Source organism: Buteo buteo, chromosome 20, assembly GCF_964188355.1.
Source record: "Buteo buteo chromosome 20, bButBut1.hap1.1, whole genome shotgun sequence".
Lineage (NCBI taxonomy): Eukaryota > Metazoa > Chordata > Aves > Accipitriformes > Accipitridae > Buteo > Buteo buteo.
The window spans coordinates 18,270,153-18,297,614 of NC_134190.1; positions in this window are offsets into that span (position 1 = coordinate 18,270,153).

Below are 27,462 nucleotides of genomic sequence, written 5' to 3' on the forward strand. Positions count from 1 at the left end.
GTATCAGCGTCCCCCAGGGCCTTGGATGGCTCCTCAGACACCTGGCATCATTTCAGACCACAAATATAACCCAGACACACATAATTTTCAAAACAGATGTTATCAACATTCCATCATCTAATTTTTTTTAACACCAGTAATCTAACCCTCGATCTGGGTTTCCATAACTCAGCTCAGAGCCTGCATTTCCAGGTCCAGCGTCTCAATCCTGTTGCTCTCTGCTCCTGACAGGTGCATTTCTGCCATGCTTCTGCTGCATCTGCCACTGCTGGCCCGGTAGCTCAGGTGACCTCCTAAACTAATGAGGAAGGGCATTTACCCGACTTCACCAAGTTTCAGGTCTTGGATTTTTAAAGAATAACTGCTTCTTTCTCCTACATGCTACTGAAAACTAGATTTTCTTAGCTCCCAAGTTTCACTCTAAGTCATGAAGTATTTTCCATCCCCTAGCTACCTTACTGGGTGTTCAAAATATGCTAATGGACATTTCATCCTACCTGGTCTAAAATCACCAGACTAGTAAACATTTGCAGGGCTCTTTTGACTGTACAATTTATGAGGTATAGGATTTCTAGCTCTTTGAGGCCTAGCAAGAAGGAACTATGAAATGTTTAACTGTGCATCCTCAATGTCTTCAAAATTCTATGTGCTTTAATACAAACATACTAGTTTCTACAGTCAAACTAGTATAATGCTCAAAATCTCAACGGGCATCTTTCAACATGTTTCATAAGTCTTTTTGTAATTAAGAGCACTTAACTGTTTAAAAATATGCTTTATTCCCCATTTTCATCTTATCCATTCTTTTCACAGGAGCCAAATAAAAAAACAAGCTTCAGGTGAGATCCAGTTGCAATGACTACAAATAGGGCTGAACATACTGTCTCCATCAGTCTTATGGAGGCACTCAGCATTCTTATTAAAAACTAACCCAGCATAGGTCAGCCACTGTCCATAGGACAGTGAAGTATGATGGATAGTAGCTTAATTTTATGCGTACTGTAGTATGCATAAATATAGTCCCCATGTATTCAAAATATACTGTTTTGAGGAAGATATATCATAAAATCTTTTTATCACTACTTTAAACATAAAGTTCATGTAACCGTATGACTAATAATTCTATAATAATATCAATAACATGTACATTACTAAATTAATAGTTTAAATACAGGAAAGTACTGCAGTTTTCCTTTTCCCTCAAATAAATCAAGATTACATAGTATGTTTCTGAAATCTTGTAAATTCAATAATGGTTGAAATTAGAAAGTTAATTCCAGTTTCATCTATTTACAAAAATAATCTGTGTACTGTGCTAAAATAGACCTATTTTCTGAATCAGAATAAGTTTTATAAGTATGCCTATTTTAAATTTTCATATTGTATTCAGTTGAAATTATAGTTTTCAGCTGAGGTAGGCCTTAAACTGGGTCTTAGCCACCTGCGACCTTTTAAGCACATACTTACATATCATTTTGTGGCCAAACTCCTTTCTTATTTACCTTATTGTAAATGCTGCTTATCTAGATGGTCCAATAAAGCCATAAAAGAATTTTGTATAGATATAATATTGCATAGGTGCTGTATAAAATAATATTATACAATACTATAGATCTATGTTCTAAATCCTTTACATCCAAAGACATGGCAGTAGTGATATTCAGGCTGAGAAATAGGTGCATCTATTTAATTAACATATTATCATGAACTAGACTATCAGCTTGCAAGTTGGTATAAATAGTGGACAGTACACAGTAGTGATGTCCCTGGAGATCAAAGGAAAAATAGGAAGCAGAAATAGAGACAATATGGCCCCCACATCCTCCATACTCCATGGAAGAAATAAACTAAAACTTGCTTTCTCCCTCATGGTTTTAAAAGCCAACAGAAAGTTCCTCCTCTTTGTTCAAGAAGATGCAGATAAGCCCCTTAATTTTCCCATGAAGTGTTCTGTAATGGTCATCATCTGAAGTATAGAGTATGTAAAACATTTCAGAATCATTCAGTTTGGAGATCACTTTATAAGAGCATGATATTCTTTCTTTTTTTGAGAGATGTTTAAAACTTTCCTTCTTGTCAGTCATTGCAGCTGCATTTGCAAGTGAACAAAAGTAATTTCAAAGGGAGTGAGAAAATGCAAGCTCTCTCTCCTTCCACTTGTAAAATCAGTTATATCTTGACTATACTGTGCCAGAAAAATTAATGTTTGAACAACACTTTCCACATGCAGTAGCAATTGTGAACTAGTAATTTCTGTGCCAGGAAATACGCATGCATTTAGGGACATAGGAATTTTTATTGGATTAAATTAGGCATACACATAAATTTTAGAAGAAGCAGGCCTTTATATTTGAGGACTGAAGGACTGCAATGAGCAATTCAGGAAATACAGGATAATGTAGTCTTATGATAGTTTTTTCATTTGCTGTTTAGCTTAGAGAACAGACTTACACTTTGGCCAAATATATTTGTCTTTTAATTTGGAAGGTACGTAATCATCTAGCTGGCTTGAGCACTCAGTAATAGAAGTGCTTTTCTTTCAGTTTGCATTTTTCAGGAAATTATATACTTTTGTTATTATTCATATTAATTTATATGTTACTTTTACAGAGAGCTTCAGGATGTTGGTGGATTATTTTTGTTTGAGCTGTTAACACTGATAATTTAAATAGAAGGTATTATCTAAATTACACTAAACTTAAGTGCTTCTTGTGACACTTTTCTCATATATGGGGAAAAATATAGCTGAACATTTCTATTAGCGCAGGAAAGACACTTCAAGAAAGAGTGTACAGTGAATCTTCAAATACTTATGATTGATACCATTTAGTGGATGCTTAGTGCCATGTATCCTTTTAACACCTCATCATTCTGCAGCATTAATGACATATTCAAAGATTATTGCAGACCCTTTTTATTGCTTAAACATTCAATGGTGCCAAAAGTACCTTTGGCTTGTTCATGGCATATACTTATAAGGTGAGTATGACACTTGAGCCATGCTTAAATTCACACTATAACCATAAAGATGAAGAAAAGCATGTTAGTTTTGTCAAGACTGTCACTCCTTCAGCTGCCTCTTGCTTCTGCCCTCGTCAGTCTTTCTTTCCCTTCTCATACTTGTTCTTTGTCAAAACATAAATCGGTATTTATCATATTTAGTCAGTAAACTGAGGGCCCACATTAAAAGCATTATGCTTCCATCAGGAAACAAGCAACAATAACCATCAACCAGTGCTTGTTCAGTAAAAGTGTAACAAAACAAAGCCTCATTTCAAAGTGTGGTTTTTTTTCTTCTTTCCTATATCCTACCCAAACCATAACCTGCTGCTTTAAGCCCTGTAGGCTGAATTCTTTGAGGTTCCTAAATATTGCATTTATGGATTACATGAGCTCTCCTCCCCTCCTCTCCCCTCCCCTTCCTTCTCCTCTCCTGTCATTTCCTCTCCCGTCTCCTCTGAAACTGAAGCTTATGTCTCCTTGTTTCATCTCTCCAACCTCCAGTCATTCAGCTGTGCTAAAGTTTTCATTACTGTTTTGAAGCAAAGCATGCTGATTTTTCTTCACTGCTCATGTCCTTGATCTTACTAACACTTGAAATCCAGCCTGCTCAAGTTGCCACTGTCACAGCTGGCTTGAAGAATGACTGTTCTATGCAGATAACAGAATCATGAGAGAACACAGCATTTCAAGGTGTTTCCTTTCATCTATTCTCATTTACCACAAAGGTAACACTTGCAGATATAAATGGACTCAAGGCTAGTTCCAGATGCAGTTTAATATTTGTCATGAATTTGCTAGAGTAGACTCATCTATTTTTAACATTTGTGGTCATTTTGTCATTCACATTCTGGATGAGGCTGAGTTAGTGTAACTCTACAATATCTGATAAACGTTTTAATATTTCCTTTATATTTAAAATAAGAACAATAAACTTTTTATGCTAATCACCAAATATTTGACCAAAGAGTATTACTAAGTAGCCTTGCAAACTGTTTGATTCCTTTAATTCCCACAATTTAAACGTGTGTTTGGCATTTCATCTGGGTCAGGTACTTTATATTATTAATCTTCTGAAGTGCTTCTACAACCTTTTCTCCCTGCATGCTATATATCATTCTCCAGTTTAGCTCACATTTTCTTAGTACCTTTCTCAGGTTATCTTAATTCATCACTTTTTCAAAATGCTAATTTTTGAAATTTTAGTTAAATTCAATTAATTGTTCATTTACAATATACTATGCTCACTTCTAATATAGGTGAATTTGTTCATTTCCCATAGTAACTGGCAAAATTATATTTCTCCTCCTTCAGGTCTTCCTACTTGGTGATTAAATTTATCATTGTCTGCATCTGTTTTCTTCTCCTGAGCATAACTGTGTGCTAGTGTAACATTATTCAAGCTACTAGCTAGCTGGTCCTTCACACATTGCAAATAAAGGTACTTTTAGCGTGCCCTTTACTCACTTAGCCTTGACATAACTCCAAGCTCCTTCCACTCTGTGTTTCTACAATTTTCTGCAGTTGAGGGTAGATCACTCTTATGCTTTGAGGAGGTTGCCCTTGAAGATCAACAAGCTGTCATGGGCCATTGTGTCCTTAAAAATGGGAACCCCTGGGAGGAGATAACCTCTCAGGAGAAGCTGCTGGCCAGTTCCCTGGGCAATCGCAAGTCTGCTCCTCTGAAGGGTCCTTATTCTGCTATTTACCTTTCCTGTTTCCCTCAGAATTTAAAATTGCACCATCACATGGTCACAGCAACCAAGGCTGTCATCGATCTTCAAATACATGATCATTTTCTTTATGCTTGAAGAGTAGATGCAGCAAAGCACCTCCTCTAGTTTGGCCATCCAACACCTGCATCAAAAATTGACCCTGACAGTCTCCAGAAATCTGAGCCTCTCCAAGTTGTCCTTTCAGCAAATGTCAGGTAGTTAAAGTCCTCCAGGATCCAGGACCTGTTATAGTGAGGCTGTTTAAAGGAGGCATTGTCACTGTTCTTCTGTTCTGCTTCTATAGCAAATCTCCACTGCAATTACCCCGTTTTGGCATTCCGTCTGATCATGATACATAAGCTCCCAATTTACCTGTTGCCCATTCCACAGCAGAGCTCTCTGCGTTTGTGTTGGGTTGACTCTGGCCAGCAGCTAAGTCCCCACCCAGTCACTCACTCACTCACCCCCCATAGGATTGAGGAGAGAATCAAAAGGGAAAAAGCAAGAAAAACTTGTGGGCCGAGATAAAAGCAGATTAACAAGTGAGGCAAAGCTGCACAGGCATGCAAAGCAAAACAAGGAATTCATTCACTACTTCCCATCGTCAGGCAGATGTCCAGTCACTTCCTAGTTGGGAAAACCAACAACATAACTGAGAATGTCCCAACTTCCTTCTCCATTCCCTGAGCTTTATATTGCTGAGCTTGACATCATAAGGTATGGAATGTCCTTTAAGTCAGTTCAGGTCACTTGTCTTGGCTGTTTCCCCTCCAAAATTCTTGTGCACCCCCAGCCTACTCACTGGTGGGGCAGTGTGGGAAGAAGAAAAGGCCTCGGCACTGTGCAAATGCTGTTCAGCAACAGCTAAAACGTAGGTGTGTTACCAACACTGCTTTAGTCACAAATCCAAAACATAGCACCAGACTGGCTATTATGAAGAAAATTAACTCTATCCCAGTTAGACCCAGTACAGCATTTGAGGGCAAATGAGCTGTGCTGCCACATCTCTCTGATTTTTATGACACCACAGCCATACAGCTGTGCACCTATTTTCTCTTTACTTCCCATGCTGTATGTTTTGTGCACTGATATTTCAGATGGGGCTCCAGTCATGATTTTCTGAAAGGAATTGTGAAAATGTTCCCATCTCCTGTTCTCAGGCTTGCCTCTACCCTTAGTCTCCAGCCCCTGAGGTACCTAGTTCAAAACCTTCCTCAGCTGGTAGGCAAGCTTGTTTTTGAAGATGTTCTCACCCCACTTTGTCAGAAGAATCCCAACACTATCTGGTAGTTCTTGTTCCTTGAAGAGGATCACGTGGTCATAAAATCCAAAGAAGTCCCTGCAATACCAGACAGATATTGGTGTGCAGGATGCATCCCTTCCTACCTGAGCTTTCCCCATTAATGTCTTTCATTGTAGCACAGCCCTCCCCAAGCCTTTGATCCAATCAAAGTCTTCCTCAGCATTGGTGCCCACATGAATGAGCAACTAATCATTGTTTATCATTATTACATCATATTAACATAACGTCTGTGAACTCCAGTTGTGGATACTGTGCTAGTCAGTGCATATAAAAGGTTCAAAGCCGAAAGACTAATGTAAGAGAAGACAATATGAATATAGGTAGATGGGAAAATATAAAGATAAAAGAGAGAATAATTGTTTACTGTAATACAGGTTGATCGCAGCACACAGAGCAGCCTGAAACATTACAAAATTTTTGTTTGTTTGTATGATGATAAAAGAGTTTTGGGAAAGAATTTGAAAGAGAATAATTGAAAAAATATATAGATGGGGAGGCCTATACCAAAGTGAAGGGTGGCATGCACAGTAAAAGGCAGGAATCTGCTTATTTGAAAAAGTAGGCATATTGGAAAAAGGATTCCTCCCTGTGAATGAATGGGGACTGTGAGGTGGACAAAAAGATGACACTAAGCTAGGAAGAATAAAGCTGAAGCTTTATTGACCATAGAAATCAGTGGATGGTTCCAGAGGAAGTTTCAACATGCCCAAAGTAACAGCTCAAGAAAAAAAATCTTTGCAGCAGCATTCTGAGTGAATGTGCATGGACAAAGTTTTATTTGCTAGGACTGTAGAAAGCATGTTGTAAAAAAGCAAGATACAATCAGAAGGAGCAGTATGAGCAATAAGTTTAGTTATATGGGTGAAGACAAAAGGCTTTAGTGAAGTAATATAACCTTTCTCATCCCTACCCAACTCACTAAAACTGCAGATCAATGTCTAAGGTGAAGCAACTGCAGGTTGGAGTGACAGTAATTTTTTTCTAAGACATTGTGTGTAGATGTTATGTTATGATATAACCAGGTAAATCTTTGGTTGTAGGATGGAGAGCCTGCAACTGATGCACACAGGCAAAAGTTTTAATCACTGTGTGCACTAATGGCATCTATTTTACTGATGTCTAACAATCATATAATTTGTAGTATTTTAAGTGTATAGTAAGACTTTAAAAAATGGTGGGCTAAATACATGAAATAGCTGTATTTTGTGTAGTTAATGCAATTCCATAATTTCCAGTGTTAATCACTTGCAATAAATCTTGCATCAAAATGACTACAATCAAGTATCTTTTAAAGTATTTTTAAGTATTTTTAAGTTTTAACATTGCTTAGACAAAACATTCTGTAGCAGCCTGCAAACTAAAACATTTTTTCTGCATTATTGAAAATCAGCCTAACTGCCCTTCAAATGAAGTAGATACATAGTCCTGGGTTCTTCCCAGAAAAGCAGAGTTTTACTAGTATAATTCATGAATTGTCAAGATGATTTTTGTCATAATGAAACCTGGGATATGCCAGATTTTAAAAAGCTTTGGCACAAAGATAACTAACTACCTGTCAGAGGTAGTTGCAAGGGATTACTCCTCTCTGTACATTATGATCGAGTTCCAATGGTATACACAGTAGAGAGTTTATTTTATTCTTGTGGCAGTGCTCATTGCTGTAACAGGGATAGCAGAAGCTCCAGTGTGATTTCTACCTATTGTGTATATAGGTTGCTAAGGAAGCCTACTTATCAGCAGTCAAGACTTTTGACTTTTCCACCCTAGCAATGAGCAAACTCTGAATAAGAGGTAACAAAACCCCACAGACTACTGTACAGAATAGAAAGACTTAATAACATCTCTGTAGACTCTTAAAAACATGGATGTGTGAGGAGTGATTTAGAAGAAACCTATCTAAAGAAAACAGAAAATATCGGAGGGAAGTCCAAACTATCAGCCTCCCCGAAGTCAGTGAGCCAGTAAGTATTAGACCTTTGTGGAAAGGGACCTACACACTTATCTGCAGATATGTAATTTGAAATACTTATTTTGGTGTACTTTATCACATTGATGGCATTTTCAGTAACATTGCCTTGTTTATGATCCCTCATGTGACAAGACAGAGCATAGCAGAGAAAGATGAGGTCTTGGCAACCTAATTCAGCATGTTTGAGAGCAGGAAAACAACATAAAACCTCTATTCTAAAGATGATGATGATTATTTCTGTATTCACAGATGTGGTTTTGAATGTAGCTAGCTGGGTGAATGCATTCTGTGCAGATTTTGTATTTTGTGTTTGAACTTAATTTGGGCAGCATTTAGGTGTTGTTACATTTAAAGAAAACCCATAAAATATGTTTATGAATACACTAATTTTGCTAGTGTACCAGGTGCGGGTGCCCTGGTGCCGGCAGGAGCAGGGAGGCTCTGCAGGGGCGGCGGCCGCCTCTGTGAGGAGAGACTGGGGGCTGCCCCGGGCCAGAGCGGCCCCAGCCGGTTCCCGCCGGTTCCCGCCGGCTCCAGCGGCCCCACCGCCGGGCACAGCTGAGCCCCTCAGCCTCGGGGAAAGCCTGGGGAAGAAAGGGCAAAAGGGCTGAGGGAAACGGGGTGAGAAACAGCCCTGCCAGCCCCGAGGGGAGAGCGGGAGGAGGGCAGGAGGTGCTCCAGGCCCCCCTCCCCGGCAGAGAGAGACCCCCGGTGGGGCAGGGGTTTCCCTGCAGCCCCGGGGAAGGAAGGCCCCAGGCTGGAGCAGGGAACAGCCTGAGGAGGCAGGAGCGGCAGCGGGGAGCCCCCACGGGCTGGGCACAGGGAACCCTGCCCCGTCCCCCTGCGCCCCGCGGGGGAGAGGAGGGAGAGGAGTCGGGAATGGAGTGAAGGGGAACCCAGAAAAAGGGGTGAGGGGAAGGTGGTTTAGTTTTTGTCTTTGTTTCTCAACATATTACCTTTTTTTTATATTTGGCAATAAATTAAATAAATTTTCCCCAAGTCAGGTCTGTTTTGCCCCTGATGGTGATTGGTAAGTGATGTCCCTGTCTTTTTCTTGACCCACGAGCTTTTCCATCTTAATTTTCTTCCCTGTGTCTTTGAGGAGGGGGAGTGAGAGAGCAGCTGGGTGGGCATCTGGCAGCCAGCCAAGGTCGACCCACCACCATCAGGCTCCAGTTTATCAGGAAACAGTTTCACTATGAAAATATAATGTATGAAAGAAATTACTTGTTAAAACTGATTTCTGATCACACCCTGCCTAAATTCTATTCAGAACTAACACCTGCATTCAGTTTCTTTTTTTTTTATTAATCTTGAGTTGCTCATTAATAAAATAGGTAACACTACATGTATTAGCCACAAAATATAGCCATTTCTTTCTCTAGAAAATACCTAAGAATTCATTTTGTCAGATTTCGCTTGACTGATCTGATGCAAGTTTAGTTTAACACTTGAATAAAAGAAGTTACTATGATGATTACTAAATAATCAAAGTACTGGATGTAATTGTGTTTGGTTGAAGAAAAAACATGATGATGGCATGGAATTGGACAGTTTCATTATCATCTGTTCTTGCAGCCTGTCTTGCAGCCTATCTTTCCTTGTTCACCCTTCCAAATTTCCCCTCTGTTTTAAGGTCTCCCCTTATGCATTATTTCTTAGAAAAAGACAGAGCAAACACATAAAAGACATTTTCAGTAGCTAGTGAAGAAGAGACAATCATGGGGTGAGATGTCTTCAGTCTAAAACAAGAGTCCCATTTGATGGAGTCTTTCAGGAAAGCTGGGTTCCATAATGGATTTGCAAAAATAGTGTGAATTATTGCCCATAACCAAAAGGAATGTATATTTATTGTAATCTTCATTAAAAACCAACCAACCAACCAAACAAAACCCCAAAACCAACACCAGAAACTCCAAAACAAGCAACCCAACAATAACAAAAAGACTACCAGAGAAAGCTTTCTGCAGTTCTTTGAATGCTATATTTGGCCTCCACTTTTTCAGTGCTCTGACCCGATTGGAAAAAATCCCAATTTTCCAATCCTGCCTGAGTAAGACTGCCAGCCCTACACTACTGCAGAAATGTAATGACAGTTCAAGTTGAATGGAATTTGGCATTTATAGACCCTACAGGATAGTCCCTTAATATTTTTAACGTATGTCAGTGGGGTTTTGTGGTGTTTTTTTATTAGTTTTAAGTTGAAGCCTTGTTGTAATATGCTAATGCTGGAACATAATGACAAATGGTGCCTGTAGCAGCTGCTTTCCTCAGCAGTTGTTCTGAGCTATGGAGCTTATTCTGACACAGTTCAGCTCTGTGTCCTGACTCCACACCCTAGACTCGCAAAACAGTTAAGTATATGCTTGACAATGAGCATCTGCTCAAGTTCTGCTAATTTAAATTTAAACGATTACCCTATGAAAGCTATAGCAAGGACACAATCTGCTTAAGTAACAGTACTAACAAAAATGTTGATTTTGCCTGTGTCTCTGAGTACAGACCAATGGTTTTAAACATTTCATGCAGGAGTCTGTGAGCCACATCTTGGCTGCTCCTGACACCTAGGCTAACTAGATTAAAGCTAAAATGACTTTGCCTCTACAAGCTAAAAGCAGACCTTTATTTAGCCTTGTTCAAAAGGAAGAGAGTATGAACAAGTGCTTTACTGAGTAGGCACTCATAAAAAAACAGACTTCAGAATTAAAAATAAAGAAATGCCACAGACTCCCCCAGAAGACTGCAAGACAGGTGATTATTTGATTTTTACAAGCAAAAACTTATCATTCTATTTCCACAACCACGATTTTACCATTGTAGCTTGGTTTTACTAGAGAGGTGGTGCACGGAAGATGCTCACGTCATATGGGTACCACAATCAGGCTGTAGCTGGACATCTGGTGATGCTACTGCTTAAAGAGACATAAGCAGCTGTAACTCTCATCCAACCTTGACCCCTCAATTCTGTCTCTGTTTTGGCTGTTACACATCTGTGGGGCTGTATAGTAAACTGGCTGGGGAAGGTTATACTGCTGCAAACATCTGGACAACTCTCAGAAAAATATGTTCTCAGAATACCTTGGTAATATAATTTACGATGTTAATTCTATGAGTAATGTAGGCAACATTTAAAAAAAATTAATATCCAGCTGCTGAGCCAGTGTATATCTTGCAATCATACTCTATTCTGTCAGACCTACGCTACTTTGTACTAGAAATTCAGCACATGGTATTTGATGGAGTAGCACTTCACTTTGTCCAGCATTGAGCATGACTGGTTCCTCTGCTCCGAACAGTATTTGTAATAGATTTTACTGCAGGAGTCCCCCTTCTTACATCCGTTAATAACAGTCAAATAGCCAGCAAAGGTCATGTAGACCTGGCCTCAGCTACCAGCATTGAAATTTCATCAGGGCAGCACATACTGTGTTGTAAAAGGAGCACTGTTTCATTACAGCATAACAATTTGCAAGGCTATGCTTAAGGTTTACCTTTGGCTTTATGAAACATCTTTAAAAAGTAAAAGCTCTATTCCATGGAATTTAGTCAGAAACTGAAGCTACACACACACACACACACCACCATATTAAATAGTTAGGTTACATGAGTGAGGGAGAGAGAAGGAATGAGTATGGGTCAGAGCACTTACCAAGAAACCTCCAGCCTTAAAATTGCCCCATAGTATCACAAAACCAAGAAATACTCTTCATGGTATAAGAAACTGTGTTTGGCTAGTCTATAAGTGGTTTCAAAACTTTTTTTTTTTTTGGGGGGGGGGGAGGCTATTCTGTAGCAAGTATGTAGGTGTTAGTACTGACTCAGCCCAGTAGTGGACTCTGATGCACTAGAATAAGATTTTCCAGGGATGATATGAAAAACCTTGTCATGAATGCGCAACTTGCTTATGGGGGAAGTTCTATCCTTGTCCTTTCAGTCAGAAGTTAACTTACTCCTGCATATTACACTTGCCATTGAATAACATCCTGAACTTAGGTAAAATATTGAGCAGTTTGTTGTATAAGTATATAGGATTTTTGCTACCTGTATCTACAAATTGATTGTCATAGTTCTTCTTTTAACATCTACACAAATGTGACTGTTTGTAATATAAAATTTACACTGAAATGAAGAGAAGGAGCCTAAAGAAATGAGATTACTGATTCACATATTTATCCCCTAGAAATCAAGAAGGTCAAAGTCAGATTAGTATTTAATATTTAAATTAAATGTCATGAGCATAAATATGTAAACACTATTAATAAATCTGTGCATTTCATTTCAAGCTGTGGTGTAAGTATTGCTTAGGTTTAACACACTTGATAATTATTTTTTAAAATATCACTGAAAATATTATTACTACTCTATGGAAAAATAATCCAGATTGGATTTCTTTCTTTGATTTAACTAGCAGTTTTAAAAATCTCAGCCCACATATACTAATGGCATTTTAGTATATGCTGGACTAGTTAAGATCTGCCTAGCACCTTGGAATTAAGAAGATTTTCTAAGAAACACATTCTTAAAAAGAAATGTGTTGAAAAATAACTGTTTGGTGTACCAAGAAAAGTAGTACAGTAGATATATATTTGTATATAATAGCTGAACTTGTATCAAGAACTTATCCCCTGCACCTGATAACAGTATTGATGCTATACTTTTACTTAAAAAGACATAAAACAGAGTTCTATCTAGTGAAAATTGTTGATGAATATTTAAAGGTCTGATTTGTTCTCTGCACTCTGTTGTTACATTTAGAAAGCAGAACTCTTTCCTGGCTAGGATAAAATCTTCACACTCCAGATATGATCATTCCCTGCATGGGTGTATGTATCCAAAGGGATCATTACGAGCAAATAAGGTAGGTAAAACTTCTTTGTGTAGGAACAAGTAGAACTGAGACAATCTAATACAATTCATCCAAATACAAGACACCTAAAACACTGTTATATTCTGAATGCAAACCAAATCAAATGCAAATGATTGCTCAGTACTAGAATATTTAACCAAAGCCCATTTAGGTCTGTGTAAACAACAAGGGAGATAATATAATTTTGCTCAACTCAAACTACCTTGTTGGTTTTCCTTTTTGTGAAAATACTTCAGGTCTTAGCAGACCTATTGTGAAATTTGGAAGTAAAGGATAACAATAGCACAGCTGTGCAAAGAATACACAATGTTTTCAATTAGCAATCAAATTAGAAGGCAAAACTGAATGTATGACCATCCAAAACTTTGCTAGTCCCACTACGGTAAACTACTGTTATTCCAGTTCAGTAATTCTTGCCTTTGACATGAAATTAGTTACACACAGTGAATAGCAGATAGAGGACAGACCTGAAATGCTGTCCTCAGAAATGGGGAAAATAAATTCAGTCATGCTATACTGATATCAAAGTCATTATTAGAAATTAAATGTTAACTCCTCATCATGCAAACAGACTGGCATGAATCCTTTGAAACATTTGCTCATCCAAAATTATTTTAACATTCAAAATTACTGTAGCATTTATGCTACAGAATACATTTAGGAGACTAAAAAATTTAACATTCATTGGTCAGATAGGTTCAAGCAGTCAGGAAACATCAGCTGGACAGTGGGAGATTTCTACATTTTGTTAAATCTTGTGACTTGTTTATCTGTTTAATATAGCTTAATTAATTGTTTCCTTTTGTTCCCAAAAGATCTCTTTTCAATGTGGAATAGACAAGCAATAGATACTAGTGCATGTGTTATACTGGCGTGTTTGTGTTGGCACAGTAGACAGTCAAAAATCAGTGATAAATACCTAGCCTTTTCTAGCCAAGACAAGATATCAAGTAAGCGTATAGTTCCACCTGATTTTCTCTAACAAGTTGAAATAAATTTTTAAATCCAAAAAAGCACAGTTTTACTGTGCAACAGCTAGTTCAATTATCATAAGGGGTGAACTGCAACAGGGTTGATTAAAAAAAAAGTTATTAGAGCAAAGATGAGTGACCCAAAATGGTAGAGATATCTTAAGCCAGACTTTAGTGCCAGAAAAAATGTTTGTGAAATGACATTTTCTGTATGGCTTAAGGAAGAAAATTCCTTCTTGGGGTGCTTTTGGGAGGTAGGCAGCAGTTCACCTGGTGACTGGTGCCATTCCTCCAAGTGATGAATCATAAGAGGAAAACCCAGCAGGAGTTATATGGTAAACAGAGGGCTTTTTGCTAAAGCCTGAAGGGGCACTGGTGCAGAACAATAAGAGGAAGATGTTTGCAGAGGCATGAGAGGGAGACCTACCAGCAAAGCATCTCTGTATGGAGACCCAGGCCCCTGGGCTCCTGGGAAAATCCACCTGAGCCAAGAGGGTGCTGCTGAGCAGGAAGAGCAGCGAAGCAAGAAAACGTACATGGCATTTTTTACGATACATATCTGAGCTATGCCAAAGGTGACATTTTGGGTGTACAGGGACTTGAAAAGATCATGGCTATTTGCTTCTTTGTTGCGTATTTCCAGTGACCAGCTTCCCAGTGTAAGGGATGCAAGGCGGGGGGCTGGGGGGTGGGGATAAAACTAAGGCAAGGCCACTAGACTGCTTAGGCCATAAGGTCTGATTTTTCTTGACAAGGTAACAGAGACATGTTCTCTTTGTAGGATAATCTTTGGCCACAGAGGCCAAAACGAGTCCTGAAGGCATATGCAGATTCCTCCCACAAGTCTGATATTGTGGGATTCAGGAGAATCAACCTAATGAACACCCACAAGCTTTGTCATAACAAATGGGTCATTGAGGATGCTGTCATGGATATCCATGCTGACAGGAATCTTTGGAGACACACGTGATGGCAATCAACTAGAAGTAACATATCATCATTACATCTGTATCTCACTGAAAGACAAGTCTAGACAAATTTGATAGTCAGAACTAAAAGCTATCTTGAAAATGGAGAAGGTTCATGGATTCAGAGAGGGGAAAGAGTGTGTTACCACAAGAAGTTGGAGAATTTCAGTTTACATAGTTCTTCAAACAGAAAGTTAAGAAGTGTTAGATTGCACCCTGTAAGTACCTGGTTTATGAGGAATCCTCTCTGCTTTTGATGACCTCACTTTATTGAGCCAGAAAGTAAATTAGACTACCAAGGAAAGAGCGTGAACATCAGATATGAAATCAAAATATATACAATACTATAACTACTAGTCTTTTAAAATGCTTCCGTTTTTACCAGATAAGGAGTTTGGGTTCTGGCAACACCAGGAGCAGGTAAGTAAAAGTCACACTCAAAGATTACATTGCAGTTTTGCTTTCCGGTAGAACAAAGTTTTCAGCATCTAATGGATCAACCAAGTGCAGTGAAATGACAAAATGGGTGAAGAAAATTTTTGTACCTTTTATATTGGAAGACAGTACATAAAATTAAATTCAAGCTAAGTTGAAGAAAACAGTATAACAAATCAGTCATTTTACTTTCTGATCAAGTGCAAGAGATGCTGCACATTGGATCATGTGACAAGAGGGATTCACAGGTCAGACTGCATGATATATGGAGGTTCCCAGACGTCAGGGCACATAGTAGGAAATGTGAATCATGACATGGCATGAGCCCAGGTTCTCTCTGGAGACTACATTCTCTCCTAGATGCTACACATTGCTCCTCCTCCATGCATTAGATTAAATATCTTAGTATGTCAATCTACTATGTCTGGAGTGGAAGAGAAATTGTAACTGAACTGGAAAAGCATTAACTGCAAATTCTGAAGTTGGGCAGTATGAGAGTAACACAGACGTGTGAATTGTGCGTAATGCTGAAATTTGACAGAACTGAAAATAGGTTTCTGTAGGCATTGGCAAAAAAAAGGGAATATTGTTGTATCCTCTGTTTTCCCAGTATATACTACCACATAGATCTGGTAATCACATTCAGAATCAGCCAGATTTGGTGCAGGGAAGTGCCCCTATATTGCTCATTAATAATGGTACAGATCAGAGAAAATCTACCAAAAAATGTACAAGTATACATTATAGAGGTAAGCAGAGACGTAGGTTAGTTTAACTTAAATTATCTTAAATCTTGCTCCAACCAGATTTCTTATGCTGAGAAATTTTCATATGTTTTCACACACTGAGACTGTGGTTCTGTTTGGAGCATTACTTCCAAGAAACCTGGGCCATCCTGGATTTCCTGTTTCTATAGATGTGACCAAGCCACTCTGTCATTTTGCAGAATGCTGGATCATAAAGTAGTGTTCACAGAGACTTGGAGTATCAGAACTGTGCAGTACTGACTCAAAAACTAAAGAATAATTATCAACAGTTCAAGCAAAGCTTAAAATATATTTTTAGCCTTTACATACACCTGGAACTTTATAGTTCATAGCTCCTGGATTGTGGTGACCTTTCTATAAGGAAAAAGATTTTTTTCTTTAATGGAAAGCTTGTAGTTTAAATGAAAAATGACCATGAGGAATTCTTAACATTTTCTTTTCCCACCCTTTGCTGGAAAAAGAAAAGGCATCACAGTGCAGCAGCAGTTGAAATAGAAGGTAAAATATTTTTATAACAGAGTTTTTCTCTACTTGAAAGAAAATGGTTTGTAAAGAAAGCAATACAGAATTGTCCTCTTCTGTATTTAGCCAAATATCTAAATTTCTTCTAGGGGATTTTGAGAAGAAAACCACCTAAACCAATGGAGAAATTTTTTGTAGATATAGCTTGAAAAACTCTCTATTATGATTAGGGAGTACAAGAGATGACTGTTGATTGTTGAACACTTAAACTGATGATTTTATCTTCAAAAAATGTTGAAGAAAATTGCCAGAAAATGAAGGACTATGAATGTCATTTTCTACCAGCACTATTCACCTAAAAGTAGGTGTCTATTTTGAGGCAATGGAGATAAAACCAATGCAGTCAATGGAGTCTAGAAAACAAGTCAGCCTGCCAAATGTAGATTATTACTTTGAGATGAGCTGAATATCTCCCCAAACTCCCCTGGTGCTATGGACTAGATCTCCAGTGACTGTCATGGGTGCTTAGTTTCCTACATCTAAGTGTGTTATTGAGGAACTAAAGCCCACCTGACAAGTGTACTCACTTAATGTTTGCATACAGGGATAGGTGCAGATTGACACAACTTCCTCCAGTTTCCTGCCTGCATGAGTCAAGCTCTAGTGTAGAAACATAATTGTGTTTGCAGGCACAGCCCCCGGATAAGGAGCAGGAAACACTAGCCCATATACAGTGGCACAGACTTGTGTTCAGCAGCCTTTGAAAGTGGACAGAAAAGCAGGCGCCTGTCTGCATCCCATTGAAACATACTTGTAATGAGCTACTCTAGCCTTGCTAACTAGTAATTCAGCATACATACAAGATTTTATTGCCAGAGACCACATTACAGATTCAGTGTGCTTACCTCACTGCTTCTCCTGAAGATATAATCTTGCAGTGTGGGTCACAGTGAGGCAGGGCTTTAGCTGCTCATTGAATCCTCTGGCTTATAAAAAAGTTCCTTTTCTCCCTGCTTTTCCTTGCTTCCGGTGTCAGCCTGCTGCTCAGTTGATGATGAAGCAGAGAAAGTAGATATCTCTCTTCTAACTACAGGTCTTGATATTTGTACCACTGTCTGATAACAGGAGCTCTGCTGATGTGGGAGCCTAGATATGGAAGAGGCCATCAGCTGAAGATCAAAGTTCAAGAGTGGAGAATTCAAGGAAAAGGAGTATTTTCACTTCACCTTTCCTCCTCCATTTGACAACGCCAATATAAACTGAGCAGAAATGGCAAATGTCTGAAAGGTAGTTATAAAATATTCTCTGTTATTCACCTCTCGTTTAAATTGCACAGTAAACATACGTGCACACGCATACACCCACACTCCTTAGACCTGTCCTGTCTTGGACTTCTGGGTACCCTGACTGATATGATTGGTCATTGTATGAGACAACACATGTTGTAGCTGTGTACATGCGCAGTATACTTAGTCATTAATACCTTGAGTGACTGACTAAACTTCCAGCTGCCTTCAGCCAGAATGCTGCAGAAAAGCATGTGACAAATTTTTGGAGGAGCTCTCCAGGTGGAAATTTCAGACAGTCCCAGAGATTCCTCCAGGCAGCTCGTGCTCTGTCTAAACCAACTGTTAGGCATAACCTATGTGTTTCAATGTATGGTTCAAGTACCAGCCTGCATGGAGAATCTGCCCATCCTAGAGACCTGCCTAGACAGGTATTTGCGCAGAGTTTACCAACCTATACATAGGTAAGGTTCTTGTAAACAGTCCCAAAAAACTGTACCTACAGGTGCAGAAATTGCCATGTAGCAGTGAGTCTTTTGTACATAGATAATCAATAGCAAACACATCATACATATGCTGAGGTGGTCATGTAAAACCATGGGTCAGCTGAATTATGAAAAATTACTAGAATGGCAGTTCAGAGTGTCTCACCAGATCCAGCTGAAGATATTGTTCCAAGGACTCTTGCAAGGGAGACTCCCATCATCATCTGGACAGTGACAGACCATCCTGTTTAGGAGGTCTGATCTCCCGTGCAAATGGCAAAAAGCCCAATAAATTAATATTCTTTTAGCAACAACGACAACAAAAGACCATGGGTATCTACACAAAAAAACCCCTTTGCCAACACCAAGAAAAAAAGCTTTCTATACTATAAAAAGTATATAAGATATGTATAACCAAAACTAGAGATTCATCTGTGTAGACAAGGCTTTGTGGAAGGCTGACTACTGCCTTCCCTTATGAAGAATTTAAATCATTCACATGCCTTGTACTGGCTCACTGTGGAAGCCTTAATTTCCTCCTGAAATAAGTGTTATTTAGAATAAATGTTATTTAGAATTAATTTATTTTGACTGAAGTTAACAAAGTCCATTTGTAAACTTATACATCTTGAAGTGTTTAATTTTTGTTATGTCTTCTCAAGAACCTTCTGCTATAAAATAATTAGGACGAACAGAGAAAAAATGTGACAAAACTAGTTGCATTTATAGTTAAAAGGTGCCATTTCTCATTCTGAGATTTGCCATTTATAAATTTTAAGAGTCAACAGTTATGTGGAAAAACAGTAGCTTCTGTGCCAATTTTTACTTGAATGAATTGAGATACATGCCAGCAGATAGGACACTTTATGAATGCGTCTTTTTTATATGCTACAGTATGTGTCTTGGAAATTTTACAAAAATTATGCCATCTGGTTATCCATTTGCTCATTATCAGCCATACAGCAAGGGGAAAAAAAAATGTAGTTTATTCAGACTCACTAGATTCAAACTAAATCAAAAGTGCAATTTGTTTGATCTAGTATAGTAAGATATGTCTGCTGGGATTGATTAAAGTAAAAATACCGAATGCCACAATCCTAGAGTATATTTCATCATCAAAGATGTTTCATTTAGTTCTTTGAATATAATATGAAGATAACAGATAAAGCCATTGTGTCATGCTAAATCCTTTAGACCAATATTTATGAAAAATGGTATCAGTGAAACAAATGAAAATGCCTGTAAATTAATTTGCACACATAATAAATCCAGTACAGTGGAGTGCCTAACATGGTCTGACAGATTTAGGAATTTTTATTTTAAGTCATTACTAAAAGAGTGTTCATGATGCAAAAGATGCAGAAAGTTTTCAACATCTTTTATATTATTATCATAGAGCAATTACACCACCTATTATCCATGACTGAAAGAGAGTATTTGTTGGAAAAATTATAAATTAATTACCCAGCAGATATCGATTTCTATAATGCCACTGAAAATGAAGTAGCTACAGCATAACCACTGCAGATCTAATCCATGTCTATCTTTGACATATCAAATTGTTCTGGTTTGTTTCAAATGTCAAATTCTTAAAATTGAAATCATTTCTTCATATGAGTAGCTTTTCAGAACTGGGAGTTTCTGAAGTACTTAGGCTTTTAAAAACCTAATGAAGTAGTTCTCAAATTTACCTTTGGCAAATATATGTTAGTTAGGGTGGTATTCCCCTCACAAACGTGTAGCCATCCAAAAGCTGGTGTTGTAACTCAACTAGTTAAAGTTATATTTAAAAAACAATCAAACAAACAAACAACACCGTACCCCACCCCAGAATAAAAATGACAATGATTATTTTGGATCACTTGAAAAATTTGACCTAAAATCAATTATTTGGGGTCTCTTGATTAGAACCAAATGTATAAACTATGGTTGTGGCAATGTTATTTACTTCCTTCTACTTTTAGCACTGCAGGGAGTACATCCATCTGGAATATCAAAGGCTAAGGGTCAAATTTCTCTTCTGCTTAATTTAGAAAGAAGATAATAAATTCCTGGAAGAGCTTCTTTCATCCTGCTGCAAAATGAGTTTTCTATAGGTTGGACTCTAGTTTATAATTCAAGAGTAGTTTTGCTTTTTTTTTTCCTCTTTGGCTAATTTTCCTTTTCCTATTCATCAGTCAAAAATTTTGAAATATTGTGAAGTCTGTTGAAACCCCTTTTTTACAGGAAATGGGAAAAAAGAGAGTGCGCATCAGGCCCTAAAAATCAGAACTGCATCACAAACTTTGTGGCAAACCAGCAAGTGTGTGAGGCTAAATAACTGCTTACCACCTAGTGCCTATTTCTTGCATCTATTTTAGTCCAGGCTTTACTTTGCAACCCTCACCATGATGTCTGTACAAGAAAGGAAATGATGACTAATTATTTTGCACTCAACAAATTAAATAATTTTCAGGATTACATGAATCACTACATGTGGGAATTGTTGTATGCCACTGCTTATGAAACTGCACTTGAGAAGGAAAACTGAAGAGAAATGTTTCAAATTTTGGACGGGAAGTACTTACTGATTTTGTCAGTGGTCTAGCACAGGGAAGTTCAGAAACAGATGCTTTTTGATTTTATTAATTTCCCATTTTCTATGCAAAAGCATAAGATTTTATTTTTAGATCATGCCATGAATGTTAGCCATTAGCCATATTCACCATTATTTTAAAATATGAAAACATTGAAAAATAATTTTACGGAGGTGCCCTTAAAAGAATATGAGAAATATGTTAATTATGCCTGTCATTGGTTACATCTGAAATTAGTGAAACCCTGACCTGCTACAAATCTTGTCTCACAGTTTATAAAGATTCCAGTTTGTTTCCTGCCAATACCTGCTTAACAGTAAGCTAACCCAGATGGCGTGTTTGTACCAACCATACTTAAAATTTGATTTACGTGAAGTTTTTGTCAAATCCTGTTCTCCGATTAGTCTTTGCTCTTCATGGTGTTCTGCTACTTCAGTAAGACAATATTATCTTTGAATTCATTAGTCATAAGAGATCAAGCCTTTCTCTCCCCACCTCTCTTCTCCAAATGAAAGTAAATTCAAGTGATACTGATTTGTCTCTGTGTCAGTGGCGGAGGAAGGGAATGAAAAATCATCTTGCTGCCACTTGAATTTATTTAAGACATAGAAGAAATATCCTTACGTGCTATTAGCAACATATCTCCATAAGAATAATTCAGCTGAACAGTTTCTCATGGAGAAGTATGGTTTTACATTTTACAGAGGAGATAATAAAATGATACATCTTTTGTTTTTCACAGTGTCTCTCAAAAATTGTAAAATTTTAATCTAAAATGAACCAACCAGCTCCAAACAAACAAGCAAACAAAAGTGCCCACAAGAGCAGAAACTGTTTAAGGTTATTGTAAAATATGTATTTTGATTTTGCTATTCTTATTTAACTTGCCATTCATATGAGCAGAGCATTGATCCTGTTTTTGTGAGGTTGACCTGCCATGATACCTGTCAGACGCTGCCTTGCATTTGCTGTTCAGGTACTGCCTGCTGTATGTTAGGCTAGTTCTGTTGTCTGTCATGAAATGATTTGTATTTTGGTTTTCATTATGTAGCTTAGATGCTTTCTGAGACACAGCCTAGGAAAGGACAAAACAAACAAACTGCTGCTTTATAGATCAGTGTGTTGTGTTGTAACTACTTACTAATGCTGTACAAGGGTAGGTACGTCATGTTCCAAAGGGAAATGGAGCTGAAGGCTATCATCTGAAAGACAAAGCAGTGCCAGATGTTGAAGATAGCTGATAAAGGCATCCTGGTTAATGCAGAACTGACCTTGAAAACTCTTCAGTTACCTGTACTATCGTATGTTGGTATTAAATAACTGGAAGATGTCATCCAAAAGCCAACTGTCCTTCCATAAATTGGGCAGAAGCAGTCCTATACATATAGATGCTGGCAATGCTGTTGAAGGCCCTACTTACTTCTGGCACCTGGTACTTCTTACTCTGCCAACAGCAGCAACCACTATAAAGCTTGCTCCTGTACCTTGTGCTGAACTGCCCTCTTAAATGGGCTCTCCCCCTTCCTCCCAACTTGAGATGGCTGTACAGCTCCAAGTTAAATGATCCTCCTTGAGATACCACAGAAAAATCACCTGTGAGTGGGGCTGCTCATTTTTCTGCTTACCTCTGGCAGCTCAGCAGGGAGGCTTTTCTAGGCTCTTCTTGCACCAGAGTCTCACTGACTTCAGTATCAATACAGAGGCTCTTTTTTGCCTCCAATTCATCTACGAGAAGGAAAGGATTCAGCCCACTGAGAAATGCCATGTGTAAGTTACCCCACTGTAGCTTCAAAACTTCCTATGATTGTAGAAGAAATACAATTTCACAGAATACTCTGCAGCCTTAATTATAAAACTTTCATTCCCATCAAAGGATATTCACTAATAAGAGTCACTAAGTTTATTTAAAATTTATCTCAAGATACTTTTATGTAACTTTTTAGCAAGACAAGATCTATAAATGTGATAAACATCTAAAAATGTTACATATTTGAATACCGGTTCTGTTTTGCTATGTACATGTCAACTCCCTTTGACCAAATGGTTCTGTGCCACCACCATGAGAGTTAGGATCTGAGGATGTGGTGGTAAAGCACACGTAAGTAAATAAGAGGTGAAACTGTTCTGTTCTAAACTCTGGGACATTTTAAAATTCTAATCAGAAACAACAGGGTGCACATCTGGCTATGCAATTCCTGTTCTAGATTCCCAAATTGAATCATATTAGGTGCACTGTATAACAGCAGATATCATCATCCCTTAATGATAGAAACTGCCTACCCTTTACCTAGGTAGATTTTTGGGATGAAGATTTTGTACATCACTAACTGTAACGTACTTGAAGTCAAATAAAAGATAATCAGAAATGAAAAGGAAATAATAATTTTACAGACAGCTCTTCAAGAAACACTTTTCTCCCCTTCTTTCAGCACTCATGCAGTTCCAAATATTCCTCTGTATTGCCTTATGCTCTCCACAGCAAAATAATATAAACTGCATTGGGTTATTTTTAAAATCTACATTTTAAATTTCATTTGCACAGTTCTGTCATTGCTCCTCACACAGTCATGTTTATCAAGAAATCAGTCTGTACAAAATTGAATCCTGAAATCACAGGAGATATTACACCTGACTTCTGTGGGATCATAAACTTCATAGAACAAAGCCTCACTGGAACTCCATAGACTAAGCTAACATCCATACCTAAGTTGGAACGGGAAGAAAGCTGGCTGCTAATGGATGAAAAAAATGTGGGGAAACCAGCCAAGCGGACCTTTCTCTCAATCCCAGGCCAGTGTTCTCAGGACTACTGTGTGCTCAGATCTTAATGGCACACTTCCTTGTTCTGGGAGCCATTAAAAACTCATTTTATATATCAGAGGATGAACCAGGTGCAAATGTTCTGTTAGTGTAACTAGGCACAGCACTGTGGACTGTGTCATATTTGGACCAGAATTCCCAGTAAGATCTACTGCTAAATAGTTATATAATAGCTAAATCGTTTCCATATGCGTAATATGCGAGTTTCTTGAAGATCAGTGTCCAGGAAAGATGATAACTTGTCCAAAGGTTAAACAAAGCAAGCAAAAAAATGCCACAAAAGTCAGTTTTTTAAATGAACAAGCAAATGAAAACAATTTTTAAAACATGTCCAAGCAAAAGACTGGCACTGATAAAATTTGGACATTATGTCTAAGAGCATAAATTCTAACCAGATGTTACGCAGCATAAAGTAAGAAAATTGTCAGTGATAGTGAAAAGCAGACTTCCATGCATATGTAATAGGAAGCTGCCTTTCATTAAGAGTTACAATAAACAGGCATGGCAATGATCCACATGATAGTCATCATATAAATGTTTGTCTCATAACACTCCTCATTAACAAAGCCTCTTCATCCACATTTAAAAAGTGTAAGAAAACTTACCAGTACTGAGTATACCACCATTCTGCTATTTCAGTATCAGAGTTGATAAAACAGTCTAATATAGAAAAGAAAAAAGAAAGCTGCCAAAGGAATATTTCTGCCTTTTACCAGATGGTGCACACCTTGCATGTTTAGTGAACTGAATTTAAATACTTAGAAAATAATATCTTTCTAACTACCTGTAGGCTGCAGTATTCTTAAACATATTTGATTTAATATTAATATAGTATGTTTTACCAGACAATTTATTTGATGTAGTAAGTAATTTATTTGATCCAGTATCTCCCACATAATACATGACATACCTGCTGTGACAGACAATATATCTAATTTAGTAAGGCAAAAGTTTAATTCTACAGCTTCTTTGCTCTTCTGAATCTCTTGAATAAAGATGTATTTTATTAGATTACTGCATATTAATTTCAGTTTAAACTATTTCAAGTCCAAGTATTATGTGCATTAAGAAAAAGTAAACCTAGCTCAAGAGTGAAGAGAAAAAAATGGAACATAACAGCTTTGCAAATGTGCTTGCATACAAACCACTTGACTTCAATATGCTACTCTTGATAAGTGATATTTGTAATTAGGAATATTTCAACAGCTGCTAGTATTCATGAAAATATCGGTAATTTTTAAAGTGTCATGAATTCATATTAGCATTCTATTATTACTCGTTAGTTAAAAATAATGTCATATAGCTGAGGAACAGAAACATTATCATGTATCCATTCACATGCACTGAATTGTCAAATATACTTGCAATTTACCTGTAATCTGAAAACTGGCATCCAAACTGTTTGATGCATAATTAAGACATAAGTGATACATTTGTAGACATCAGGAATGATGTCAAAAGACAGACATAGTATGTTCTGGCTGATAATGCTGTTCAGTGAGATTTTGTCAGTATATGCTAGTTCTTTGGTACATCACTTTAAGTGATAACACATTGAAAGCAAAGTTGAACGGAATAACAAATTTTGAAAGAAGTCCTAATCTTTAACTTATATTCTTTCTGAATCATAAACAGAATGAAACATTTTGCAGAACAGAATTTTTGAAAAATTTGAGATAGAAATGTGCTTATCAAACAACATGGATTTAGAGCATCAAAAGCATTCAAGGCAATGGAAAAGGCAGTCTGAAGAAACTCTTGTGGAATCGGAAAGTTCAGGTTAGATAAATCACATTTTTCTTTAATGGGGTAGCAAAAATAAAGCCTTCACTGACTTTTTTTTTTTTTTAATGAGCTCTACTTCAGACTTTGTGTATTGCCCTGAAATATGCTAATAATTCCTGCATGCTTAATTGAGAAAACTGCATCTCAGATTTTTCCCAATCACAATTTCTCCCTCAGTAACAACAGTACAGTAGTTCAAACGTGTAGCATCAAATCCTCTCGATGCATAACTCTAAAAAGCATTGCCCTATAAATTTGAATTAAGTGGAATGCAGGCTGTCAGATCAATAAACTCATTCCACATCCACAATTGGATACATGGCATTTACTGTATTTTACTTGTGGAACCAGCACATTCAAACTCTCCAGTGTCTGTGAATTTATTCTTTCAACTTGATACCATTAAAAGAGAGGCACGTGGAAAGCCTAAGCTTCAGTCGCCATTGATCAGGGCTTACAGCTGAACCACACCAAGAAGAGCGGGTTTATTGAGAAGCAGTTGTTATGCCATCATAGTTATACCTAGAGCTGTTACACCTAGTTATTACACCTGGAGTCAGCATTGAATGATATACACGCAGAAGCAAAAGACTCAAATCCCCCACATACATTCTCTCTCAAATGAAATCAGAATGAGATTTTATTCACAAATAGATAGGTTTAATTTATAAGTCAGAGAAATTTTATTATTTTTATAATAAGTAAAACTGTTAGTGATCTATTCAGAAGTCAGGATCTCTCCTGCTGAAGCTGTGCCAAATTAAAAATAAATAGATAGATAGATAGAATCTAGTGCCAAAAGGGTCTCTGAATCTCTGTCATGCTGGTTAGGAAACTTTCCTAGGAGTGGTCAGTCACTTGGGTGTCAGTCACTCTCCTCACTCCAGTTTGTATATTGCACATATTCTGTAATTATGAGACCAAATCCTCTCAGGGGAGAAATGGAACTGAGTCAGATTTTCCTAATAGCTGAGTGAGTGATTAAATCACTGCATAGAAGAAGGTAAGTGAAATCACAAATGCATCATTGTCATCTTTCTGCACTTGTTTGCAGGAATATTTAAACAGCCACACTTCAGGCATGAGGTAATACTTTGGCTACTCAATACAAGAATAATTCTGGAAGGTAACAGGAGTCTAAGTGACCATAGAAGCCTGGGAAACTTTGGTGATAAAAATGAAATAAAATATAAATCTTTCTCAATGGCTGTTGGGCAAGGCCTTTTAATCCTAATTTTGGACACAAGCAACTGAATTCTTCTAAAAAACCTCTTTAGGCTTCTCTGTTCTTTTGCTGGGCCTTGCCATTAGATCTTGTAAAAGAAAGTGGTGCAATCAGGCAACAGCATCTTCTGGTTCATTTAAATATAACTGTAGGAGTGATTCTTTAAAATCACTTAAAAGGCTAGAAAGCCTCATGTATAAAGTCTTTTCAAAAATGGTGCTTTCTACAGGTCAGTGGGTTAGCCCATCAACTTGCAGTTTCCATTTCATTTAATAATATATATTCTTCATGCATCCTTCAATCACAGTCAAATACACCCAGGCACAGAATCCAGCCAATACTGAAAAAACACAGCAGCTCTATCACATCCTACTGAACAGGTATATATGACTACTTGCCTTCTTTTCAATTATTATTTATTCACTAAAAATTCATAAAAAAACACCTCCAAACATACTTTTCATTCAACTACAGGAATTGTGTAGTAAAGTCTGCATTTATCATGAAAAGTGGCTTCAATAGTCTCTCGTGCCTCTTCATGTCAGGAGGTCTTTTGTAACAAAGCTACCCCTCCTTTGCTAGGGAGACTGATCAACTATTAATGGTTCCTGAATTCAGGAAATCTTTTTATAAGATTTATGGGAGTTCAAGAGAAATTGATATCTTTATTCTGTCTCTCTGATGCAGATTGATGATGAAACTCGATCTGTGAGGAATCTAGAGAGAGTGAGCAACGGTTTTATACAACTTTAGAAAAAGTTACTTTTTGGATTCCTAGACTCTGTATTTTTTTTCTCAACTTCAACAAAACCAAAGAACAATTAAACT